This window comes from Rhincodon typus, chromosome 33, assembly GCF_021869965.1.
Source record: "Rhincodon typus isolate 14 chromosome 33, sRhiTyp1.1, whole genome shotgun sequence".
NCBI lineage: Eukaryota > Metazoa > Chordata > Chondrichthyes > Orectolobiformes > Rhincodontidae > Rhincodon > Rhincodon typus.
The window spans coordinates 16733887-16746364 of NC_063364.1; the positions used below are offsets into that span (position 1 = coordinate 16733887).

At 37.9% G+C, this 12478-nt stretch overlaps 1 long non-coding RNA gene across 1 annotated transcript; it reads left to right on the forward strand.

The window, feature by feature from the left end:
- Window positions 1-903: 903 nt before the first annotated feature.
- Window positions 904-7372, forward strand: LOC125486792. Its single transcript, XR_007265411.1, has 3 exons — window positions 904-1079; window positions 2461-2637; window positions 3382-7372. It is a non-coding gene; the product is annotated as an uncharacterized LOC125486792 (long non-coding RNA).
- Window positions 7373-12478: the final 5106 nt, after the last annotated feature.

Here is a 12478-nt window from a genome sequence, read left to right on the forward strand (position 1 = left end):
GTAAGGGAATAATCATTGACTACTTAGCGCAGAGGATTTATTTTTATTCATTCATGGGATATGTCATAGTTGGGCAATAAACGTTAGCCTAGCCAAATGTCTCTTGGAGAAACTGGTTGTCATCTTGAAATGTTGCAGTCCACGTGGTGCAAGTACAGCCATTATGCTGTTAGGGAGGTTCATGATTTGACCCAGTGACACTGAAGGAATGGCAATATAATTCCGAGTCAGGATGGTGTCTGTCTTTGAGGGGAACTTGTGACGGAACACCAGCTGCATCTGCTGCCCTTGTCCTTTTGGCTGGTAGAGGTTCTGAGTTTGGCAAATAGGGTCAAATGCCAGTACTATGTTCTGCTCCAACCTTGAAAGAATACTTGGTGCACCAGAGCATTCTCTTGTAACTCAGCCTCATTGTAATCTTTGAATTCTGTGAAGTTTATGGATTTCATCTACAAAATGCCTGGGATTGTTATGACTCTAATGTTTTTATTGGCTATTGTAAGGAGAGAGACTGTATGGAATGATTTGAGTTTCCTGAATGAAAACATGGTGTTGACATACTGCATTGTACAATTTCACATCTTCAAACTTTATAAAGGACATTGGGATATTTAGATTTATGATTCACACCTCAGCTTAGTGTGCCTCAACAGCAATATTACTATACAAGGCTAGATTTATTTTCAAAAGTAGTTTCTTTGACACAAGCAACAGTTTTTGATTTTATTCAGAATGTTGGTAATGTCCCAGGACTTAGACATTTTTTAGTGACTATTTTTACAGACTATTATTAATGAATGAATTTAACTTACTGAACTAAACATTTCACATTTTTGTTGGTTTGTTCAGAAAGAAGTCTGACTGAAATGAAGTTTAATTTGTGTTTCATATTTGTCCTGTGATAGGGCCAGCTGTATCTACTGGTGACAGACCAGGGTTTTCTTACAGAAGAGAAAGTGGTCTGGGAGAGTTTACACAATGTGGATGGAGATGGCAATTTCTGTGACTCTGAATTTCACCTGAGACCTCCATCTGACCCAGAAACTGTGTACAAAGGACAGCAGGATCAAATAGATCAGGTAAACTGTAAAGAACAGGAATGTCCATTACTAGCTAATTTGACTACACATGAACTTAGATATCTTATCTATAGATTCATAGATTCCCTCCAGTGTGGAAACAGGTCCTTTGGCCCAACAAGTCCACACGGACCCTCGGAGCATCCCACCTAATTTACACATCCCTGAACATTATGGGCAATTTAGCATGGCCAGACCACCTAGCTTGCACATATTTTGGACTGTGGGAGGAAACCCATGCAGACATGGGGAGAACATGCAATCTCCACACAGACAGGGGCCCAAGGGGGAATCGAACCCAGGCCCCTGGCACTATGAGGCAGCAGTGCTAACCACTGAGCCACCCTGCCACCTCTAACATTTTAAGGCATGGAACACGACCATGTGCTCAAGGTATTTTTAATCATTTTGCTGAGCTGTTTTACAGCACATTCCTGGGGCAGGTGGGAGGTGAACCTGGGTTTGTTGGCTCCAAGGTAGGGACAATCATTGATTAATGATGCAGCGTTTTGACTCCAGCACTTAGCATTGAAGAACAAAACAGAAATGGTTGCAAAATAGAAGGAAAATCTCTTAGACTTGGGAGCCGAGGATATGTTGGTAAAAATTGTCTTGAAATGAAACAGAGATAGTGGGATAACAGGAATGCAGCAAAAGTTTCAAACTGCATTCTGGTTATTCTGGCTGATTGGCCAGTGGTACAATTGAAGTAAAAGAGAAACTTATTGGAAAAGGCATGTGCAAGATGTGAAACTGAAGGAGATAACTGGTTTTACTGTAACTTTTAGCTTCTGTCTTCTGCTTCATGGGGCAGAGGGATTTTCCTCTAATCGTTAGTGTCACTTGGCTCTCTGAAGTTGGAACTCTGGTCTATCTCTTGAAATGTGTGAATAGCTAATGAGTTGATATGTTTAATCTTTCAAGGGCAAAGTTGCAGGGAGGGGGATTAGAAAGAGCAACTGGTAGCTTCAGTTTTTGCATTTAATGATGACCAAAATTCCAGCCTGTTCATGTTGTGGTTTTATAAGTGAGTAACCATCTGAATATTTCTGCAAATCCAAAACTATTGTGAACATTTAGGTACCTGATCAAAGAAATTCCAAAGCTTAAATTTGTAAAGGATTCTGATTCAAGTATAAAATCTCTTAAAGAGAAAGGTGTACAAATAAGAGCATTCAGGAATTCTTTTTGCTATTCTATTTTAACGTTAAAGTAGGTGACTTTGAAATCATGTGTAATATCCCATGCACAATAATTCTTTCAAGTTTTGAAAACTTTAAGGCATGTTTTATCTTATCACTAGAACTGTATATGCATTTCAAGGGTAATGACTGATCCCTAATCTAGGGATTTCCTGATTGGACGTTATTTCTTCTCTCAGGACTATTTGATGGCCTTGTCCTTACAGCAGGAGCAGCAAAGTCAGGACTTACCCTGGGAGCAGATTCCTGAAGGAATAAGTGATCTCGAACTAGCAAAAAAACTGCAGGAAGAAGAAGACAGACGAGCATCCCAGTTCTATCATGAACAGGAACAGGCAGCTGCAGCTCAAAGCCAAGTAATGAAATGTTACATTAAGTAACTTCATGCAGTTCTGGTCACCTAATTTGAGGAAGGATATTGTTGACCCTGTGTGGTGAGCAGCAAACTTGATTCCCTAAAATCTGCCAACATTTTGTGAAAGATTAAGGAAATTCAGGTTTGTTTCTTAGAAAAAAGGTTTTGTTTGAATTTGAAGATTAGGAAGTTAATTAGATATTGATGTGGACAATTATTCACATCTTCTGAAAGGCTTGTCTCACTGTGGGAATTCTATGTAGATAATCCATTTTAATTAGCACATATTATGTAACAGCTCCCATTGAGGTTGGGAACAGATCAAATGTTGAAGGAATATCATTATTTTAAGAATCATTTTTAACTTTTCCCTTCCTGTTGGAAAGTCATTTTGACCATGGTGTTCTCCATAATTACCATCGACAACAAGGTCATCTGCCAAAACAGCAGTATTCTTTCAATAAAACAAACAGAATGTTGGACAAACTCAGGTCTGGTAGCATCAGGGAGATAGAAACAGTTAATGTTTTGAGTGTATGACTTCTTCAGAATGCTTTCATGGGCTGGAAGGTCTGTTTTCCAAGAATGGCAAAACCTATGATGTAGAAGTTTGAAAACTTGGTTACGGTAGCAGTTAAAATCCTGCCTGTAGATTCAAGTGCGGTGTCATCCTAAAATTACTGTTCCTTTTTATCATTCAGTTATTATGATTTAAGACTCAGTGTATTTTCCCCTCAAATTCCAGGAAGGTCAACAATCGCAGGCAGCTGCTGCTGGCAAACAGCTTGGGGGCACTGAACGGAAACAGCGCAAGGAAACAAGGGAAAAAGAAAAGGACAAGTGCATTCTCTTGTGATGGGGGTTGGAGTTTACCAGAAACTAAGTGCATAACCCTTAAAAGATGATATGCCGCCTGTGCCTGATCCCGAATTGTTCACACTTTGAGAAGCAAAGGGATGACTTCTTTAATACAGTCGGCCAAACTTTGTTCAATGTTGCACAATGCACTATATTCTCAACGGAGTTTCTTTGGCATTGATTGATGCAGTTACATTTCATTTGATGTAAATCATTGTTCAAAACATACAAGAAGCACCTTTACGTGTTAACAATGAAATCACAATGTTTGTTTTCTACATCACTTGCATTAATTAATGCAATCAGCTAATAAGCTATCTTGGCTAATACTGCCTCATTTTTATTACAGGTCAAGGGCAGTTCACGGTATGTTTAGTTTTAATGCTCACAATGAGGGACAATAGCTAGATTTTTATTTTAGCTTTCATTAAGTGCTACTAGAACTGATCACCCCAGTGAATTACAGAAAACAAAGACAAAACAAATAAAAATGGTCTTTCATGCAATGGCTTATTAAAGATATGATGACACAAATTTTGATGAGATACACATGTAGAAGTTAGACAATATTTTGTCCAATTGACAGTTTTTCATGAGCTGGTTTTATTTTGAGCTGTACTAATCTGAAGGAATGCACGGAGACAGGTTAACATTTAATAGTGGTATCTCTTGCTTCAAGTTTTCTTTAACTGAATGAATTTGCTTTTTTTTTGAAGGAATATAATATTTTTCTGACAATAATCAATTTTGTGGAAATGTGTGAAAGCAGAGATTAGGAATGTAAGGTATCAGCAAGTTAGGTAAACAAAATTACAAGTGAATACACTCTATTTTGAGAAAGGTAGTGTTTTAACAATAAAGTCGTAAGTTTATTAATGAGATATGGAAGGCCCAAATTCCGTTGTTGAAACCTTGTGCTCTGCTCAATTTTTTTGACCAGCAAATTAAAATACATTAACAGCAACATTCTTTCCAATAACTGATTTACCTTGTCATTACAGGCTATCTTTTCTAATGCCTTCAAAATTACTCAGTCAAGCAGTAACTAGGTTATGTTTCTAAATGGGACCAGTATCCAAATGGTGAAATTATAACATTATGATAGAAACGTAACTTTGCTCCTTGTGGTTTATGCGATACATTTTGAAATGGTGGTAAGATGCTGTGCATGTGTTGTTCATTGAGATGTGGCTGCTGGAACATGTAAGCAAACACTAAATTGGTGATGTTGAAGTTTGAAGGAATACTGTCTGAAGGTTCATTTTTATACTGTTTAGGTCCGCTTTAGATTATGATCGTCTTTCTAATAATGTAGCTGTTTTTGTGGATTTTAATACATTGACCAGTTTATTTATTTGAATACCTCTAAAAGGGCACCCTCAGTTAGGAGTGCTTGAAGCAGTTATACATAAATGAAACCAGAGGGGACATGTTGCAACCTTTTGGTAACTGAGGGGGGTGGGGGGGTGGGGGAATAAAAACATTAAACCTGTTTACTTAGGCATAAATATTTATTCATTTATGAAATCATTTTAAATTATTTCAAGATAGGCAACCCAAGCAATTTTTTATGGTTTTTGAAGGAATCGTATTGCACTTAGAAATTTCCTTTTATTAGGAAGTTCTTTAACCAGAGCAGGTATAGTGAACAAGATTGTTTGAGGGACTTGCTTTGAATGACCTGGCTGTGTTGTGGATTAGCTGACATCTGTAATGCATGATAATTTTACTAGGTCCTGCAGTAACTGTTCACCCATTCTATTGTAAAGTTGTATTTGTCTCATTAAAATATATTGATATTAAAAGCACCAGAAAATATGTATAGATCTAATTATTTGCAATCCTAGACTAGCATTTCTACGCAAGATTTTGTTGTAAATTTTCAAGAGCATATATTAAATACCTAAACCAGACTGGTACTGAGTGTTGTACAACTGCCCACCAATAAAAACGTCTTCAGGGTCCATTGTAAAATTTGGGTAACTGTGTTTAAATCTGTAGCAGACTCACAGTAGTCTTGCAGTGGAGACTGAGATGAGAGTCTTGTGTAGCAAGTGCAACTCTGTTTATGGGTATATGCAGTACCTTAAGTAATAATCCAGTATGTGCAATTGACATTTTTCATGCTCTGTATAAGGACAGCTAAGAACGATGCCAGAAGTCACCTGGACCAAATATGCTTTAAATATCATTTTGTTCTGTGTTTGCCCATTTATAGGGATTGGTTACAATTAAGCTATTCTGCAAAGCAGATTTTGTGAAATATATTCAGAATACAGGTTCTGAATGCTTTGCTGAAATTTGGTGCATGAAAGCTCAAAATTGACCAAACCTCTTAATTTCTGAGGAGGCTATATGTTGCCATTTCACGTAGTACATTAAAACACTGACCAGATATTTTAACCACATCAACCTCATTTTCTCAGAGATTTAATCTCCTGCAGCACCTGTGGGTCGAGGGTTATCACAAATATCTCTATCACAATAATGCATAATAAAGTTAGCAACATAGTGCATGTGTATTTGACTATCAATAGCAATGGAAAAGCAAAGTGCAGAACAGTACTTGTTACTTTCAATTATTTTAGTTGTACTTCTCAGTTTATTTCAGGGTCTTTGAGACTTTTCATTTACCAAAATACTTGTGATTTTTTAAAAATACATATTGTGAAATATGATGTACATGTTTCAAGTCTGCTCTATGTAACTTCTTTAAGTATCTTCTGGATTACAGCAACCATAATATTTGTTCCTTGTATGCTTGTATTGTTGCAAGTCCTGCACTTTTAGGAGTAATTGCCTTTTGGAAGTTTTTGATTCAAAACATTAAATTCCTTTTTATTTTTTGTGACCAAACATGTATGTAGCATACTGCCTTGACGTGTGTTATGTACTTGGAGTGGATCATGAGTTTTGACAATCTCCTGTCCTACTTTCTTAGGTGGCACAAAAATTGGCATTTGGCACAATAAGAAGTAATTACAAAGAAAAGCTTTCTGTGGAACGGAGACTTTCTTGAGTTCATGTTTTTGGTGTTAATGGAAGGTTGCGAATATAGTGAATTCTTAGTGTCTGCATCTTGTTAACCCATCCACTTTGGAAAAAGTAGAAGATAGCAGCATATTGTGCCATAACAATTCTCAAGTTCCACTTTTGCAAGTAAACCTACAATGTTAGATTTAATGTTTTGTATGTATTTTATTCATTTGCAATATACTAAGTTAATTACTGAACATCCTGGAGGAGCAATTGAAAAATATTTTGCTAACAGAATTTCTAGGTTTTTGAAATCTTAAAATAGGAAGCAGCATCATGTTTGCAAACAGGGGAAACAATGAACGAAAATGTTTAACATGTCAATATTAACATGGAACCAGGTGTACAAATGAGAGAGAATATCAGTTTAGGGATTTGGGTGTCAGTTGTTCAAAACCACTGCCCATATTATAATTGTGTAATTATTGATGTTTACACCTTAAAACTGACAAGTAAATCTATTAGCCCATGTCTCATTGCAGAGCTTTTGCTGTGTTTGGCATAGATTGAGCACGAAATGCTAAGCAGTGAGTGGTATCAGAATAGTCTCTTATAAATTTGTGCAAGAAATTTTAGGAAATGGTATACTGTGACCAAATCAGCTTTACCAGCTGAACTGTACACCCATTAGTGCCTAGAAAACCATCAGAGTAAAATGTGGCTTTATTTGCAGTTTTACAAGTGAAACATTACTGGAATCATGTTACATTGGAACATTCAACTTTGGTCAAATGTCTTTAATTTATTTGGTACCAATTAGTGCAAAGACTTCTGTTGTTGCAGAAGGCTGTTAAAATTGGTAAAACATTAAACTAAAATAAAACACATTTCTTGCAATGATATTTGTGTTTGGAATTATTTCAATACAACTACTTTTTTTTGAACAATTACAACTTTTTAATGCATGAAGTGTCTTGAAGTACTTGAAATAAGCATGAGGTAAGATTAATATGAGTACCTAAATTGCATATTTAATCGCTTAATACTTTGAGGCCTGTGGGGTATAAGCCTGTTACTATAGGTTTTAAAAAAAACAGATCAGTTTGGGTATTTTTACTTTCCAGTTTTCTGGCTTTGTTTCCTGTGGTGATTCTTTATAATTTTGCTGCAGCTATTTTTCACTGTCCTCCACTATCTCTCTCTCTCTCTTATATATGTAGCTTTCTGGACAGATTGTTAGTTAAACTATTGTCGTTGACAAATATCCACTTCTGCTAATTAAGCATAGACAATAATACTTTGCAATCCTGTCTGATTTTTCTCCTCTGCTTCAGACCATAAAACATGGTGTAGAGGTATTTTGATAGATCAAGACTAGCAACACACTGATCTTGGCAGGAACACTGACCATGAAATAATTTAAAAGTTTAGGGCAGTGTGGAAAGCTGAAAATTATTTCTTGATCCTACCAAAATCATCAGTTCCAATAACTACAACACTATCAACTCACTCGGGTCTAAAAACCTTTTTATCCTCCAATGATGCCAGGTATATTGAATTGGCAGCACGTCATTCTGAACTTGTGGCTATAGACACACTTGTCAATTTTCCAATCATTGTCTCCTTCTCAATTCCATCACCCCTTAACCGATTGAATAATGTTCTGCTACTCCCAGTCTCCCAAATTTCCTGAAGACACTTAAAGCAATCCTCATGTTACAGACTGGAGACATTGTCAGATTTTAACCCTAAAATTGCTTTTCTCCTGGCTATACCTCCATCATAGAAAGTCAGCAAAAGTAAGAAGTTGTTAAGTTAGAAAAATGTGAACCGTTAAGAATCTTCGTGTTTAAAATAACTTAATCCTGCTGTTTGAAGGGGCTAGAGCAAATGGAATGGTTAGTTTCCATGTGCATTTTCCTGTATAGGAAACAGGATCAATGAGTACTGCAGGAGAGTTGTGTTTTGCTTGCCATCTCTTTTGTCTCTTTTTTTTGGCATTGGTGGCAAGGCCCAAATTTGATGGTCAATAAAATGATTGCCTTGCTAGAGCACTTTACAGTCAACCACAAATGGTGTGGATCTGGAGTGGCAGGTAGAAACACTGCAAAAAGGGATAGCAGATTTTCTTCCCTCAAGGTCATCAGTGAACTAAATGGTATTTAATATCTGAAAATTTCAGTCCCTATTAGCAAACAAACTTTTATTTCCCATGGTGGGATTGGAATTAGGTCCTAGAGCTTGTGTCTGGACTACTGATATCCATGTCGAGTGACATGATCACAACACCACTATCTTCCCCATCAGACACTGGAGCAATACTACAATTTAATTTGGGTGTGATACTGGCCTCCTTCAATCATCCCCACTAAATATCATAATATACTTGCATGCTTTCAAAAGAATTTCTGAAAAATGGAGTAACTTGTTAACTCTACAGCAGCAGCAGGTTATTGGGCTCAAGTTCATCTGTTCTGAACCACCCTCCTTTGGCTCAGCCTATGTCCTCAATTGTTTTCTTTGCAGACGAGGGGAGTTCCTTTTAAGCTTGGTTGAACTGATGTTGGTTTCTTTTTGAAGGAATGTGCCATAATTAAATACAAGGGAAGTAGAATGTGATTACATTGAATATTTGCAAGATTACAGATGTGTTTAGTACTAACATAATAAATGACAATGTTGTTGCTGTTAGACTATCCAATAAAAGTCAAACATATTTAAGCTTGAATGTGAAAGTGTTGCCAGCCACTTGTACTTTGTAGGGAAAAGGTATTTTGAACTAGAATTGCTTATTAGTAGGAGAATAGAATGTTTAAATTTGCATGCTCTTGGTACAATAATGTAGCTTCCAAGTATAGAGTATACTCAGTTGGATTAAGATAACCCAAACACAGTTGGAAGAATTTTTAAAGCTGTATTTATTACTAGTACAATCCACCTACTTGAGTGATCTACAGACATTTTAAACTGTCCTAAAGTGAAAAATTGGTCAAAATATTAGTAGTTGATGGCACAGGACAGTTAACTTTGTGTGCTAGTTTTTGATGCATAGCTCATCATTCAGTAAATTTGCTTTCATTCCATTTAATATTAAAACATTTTCCCCATTTTCATGCCAAGATTGTCAGACTGGGGGCGTTGACAAGTCTGAATCAATCATTTACTGCCCCACCTCACCCCATAAAAACAAAGTGAGAGAAAGGATAGTCAGTGCTACTAAACAGCATTTGCTTAGCAATAAGAGATAACAAGGTGTAGAGCTGGATGAACACAACAGGCCAGGCAGCATCAGAGGAGCAGGAACGCTGACGTTTCAGGTCTGGACCCTCCTTAGCCTGCTGTGTTCATCCAGCTCTACACCTAGTTATCTCATACACCAGCATCGGCTGTTCCTACTATCTCTCTTGCTTAACAAATAAGATGTTCAAAGTCTTTTGGGCTCTGTCAAGGCCAGTCAACCCTGACCTGCTTAGGGTCTTGGTCCAAAGGTGGAAAAAAATGCTGAACTTGAGGTGAGTTGAGTGGGTGCATCTAACAAAGCTGCGTATCCAAATATGGTATGAAACAGCCCTTGCAAAACCAAATCTGAAGGAAAGTCTTTGCTTAGAGTCATACCTAGCAAAAAATGAGATGAATTAGCTTAGACGACATCAAGGTCATGACCAAAGCCCAACCATCTTCAACTGCTTTAGCAAGTACCTTCCTTCTATCATAATAATCACTGATTATTGTTCACCGTTCACCATTCACAATTCCTCCGATACGGAAACAAGCCACGTCCATGTTCATTGAATCTGGGCAACATTGAGGCTTGGATTGATAAGTAGCCAGTAACTATGTGCCAGGCAATATCCATCTACCCTGGACATCCAGGGGCATTACCATTGCTGAATCCCCCAACATTGAATAATTGTTAATGGAGGCTGGTAGTGACTAACAATAGGTAATGTGCAGTGGCAGACTGTGATAACAAGGCCTGGTGTGTGGGGTCAGGGGCTAGGACATGGGAGAGTTTAGGCCCTAAAATTTTTGAACTCGACAGAGTCCAAAGGGCTGCAGGGTCCCCAAGCAGAAAATGAGGTGTTGTTCTTCCAGCTTGTGCTGAGCTTCACTGGAACACTGCAACAAAACTGAGACAGAAATGTTGGCCAGGGAACATGGTGGTGCGTAAAAGTGGCAGTCAACTGGAAGCTCAGGGTCTTTTTTGCAGGCAGAACACAGATGTCACGGGAAGCGGTCACGTAGTCCATGCTTTATTTCCCCAATGTAGAGACCACACTGAGCTGCTGCAGTGTTCCAAAGAAGCACAGTGCAACCTGAAAGAACAACACCTTATTTTCCACTTGGGGACCCTGCAGCCCTCCGGACTTAATAGAGTTCAATAATTTTAGGGCCAAAACTCTCCCATGTCCCAGCCCTCTACCCCACACACCAAGCCTTGTTATCACAGTCTGCGATTACACACTACCTATTCTTAGTAACTAACAGTCCCCTCTCTATAGGAGTGGTGATGGCCGACTGGTATTATCGCTATACTGTTAATCCTAGATAACATTCTGGGGACCCAGGTTCAAATCCTGCCATGGCAGATGCTGGAATTTGAAATCAATAAAATATCTGGAATTAAGAATCTAATGATGACCATGAACCCATTGTCGATTGTCAGGAAAAACCCATCTGGTTCACTAATGTCCTTTAGGGAAGGAAACTGCCATCCTTACTTGGACTGGCCTACATGCGACTCCAGACCTGTAGCAATGTGGTTGACTCAACTGCCCTCTGGGCAATTAGGGATGGGCAATAAATGCTGTCTAGCCAGCAATACCCTCATCCTGTTCATGAATAAAAGATGGAATAAAAACAAAAATTAATAGCTACTCATCCTCCCAGCCACAGCATTATCCACTCCCTTTGGGCTCTATCAGCACCTGTTGTTTACTCCTTACCCCCCCATCCCCACCTTATCTTCTGCCATAAAAAAAATCTACATTTTCCTTGCTACCATCACTGCTGACAAAGCGTCACCAGACCAGAGATGTTAACTCTGATTTCTCTTCACAAATGCTGCCAGACCAGCTGAGCTTTTCCAGCAACTACTGTTTTTGTTGCTGATAGCCAATAAACGTTTGCTTTGCCTGGAACATGTGTCCCATAAACATGAAAAATTTCTCCAATCCCTTGCAAAGACAAACATGCATTTTGCTATCAAAAGTGCTTGATACATCAGCATATTAACTTTGTGTTCCTTGAATAAATACACCCAAGCACCCCCAACATTTAAGTTTTAAACTTTTTAAAAAAAAATTCCACTTTTCTGGTCTTGCAATCAAAATGAATAATTCAATTTTCCCATTATATTCCTACCCACTTTGACCACTCATCTAACCTGTTTAAATTTCTTCTCAGCTTGTGCCTTCTTCACAACATATGTTACTATCAACATTAATAACTTAAATGATGAGGCATTGAGTGAACAGCTCAGACCCCTGCACTAAACTTGGCTATAAGTTTCAGATTCTTATGCTTGGACAGTCATTTTCAAACCTTAAAGTTTGATTTCATTATCATTCAGCTTTTTGCTATTTTCCATTAAAAATTTTCCAGATCACATTTGCCCCTTTGGTTGGCCCAGACTCTGGAGATAAAATCCTCTGCAACTATTATGTTTTGTTATAAAGGTACAATAATTGAGTTTAATGTTCTACCCAACCCCCAAAAGACTTTTAGGGGACATCTAAACTACTCTCACCAGTACTTTCTGACCTTTGATCTTGCCAATCTCCACCCATATTAAGATCACTTCCTATTTCTGCCCTTATGTCACTTATTACCAGGGCTACCCCATCGCTTTCTGCCTGACTTTGAAAATTGAGGTTGAGTGTGGCAAAGAGTTTGTTTCTCTAGTTGCAATATAAATATTTATTTCACAGATTAGGGAAATTTCTCCCAAGCAAAAATGCTACTTTTCCACAAACCAGCAGTGACGACTTCTGGCTTACTTTTGTACT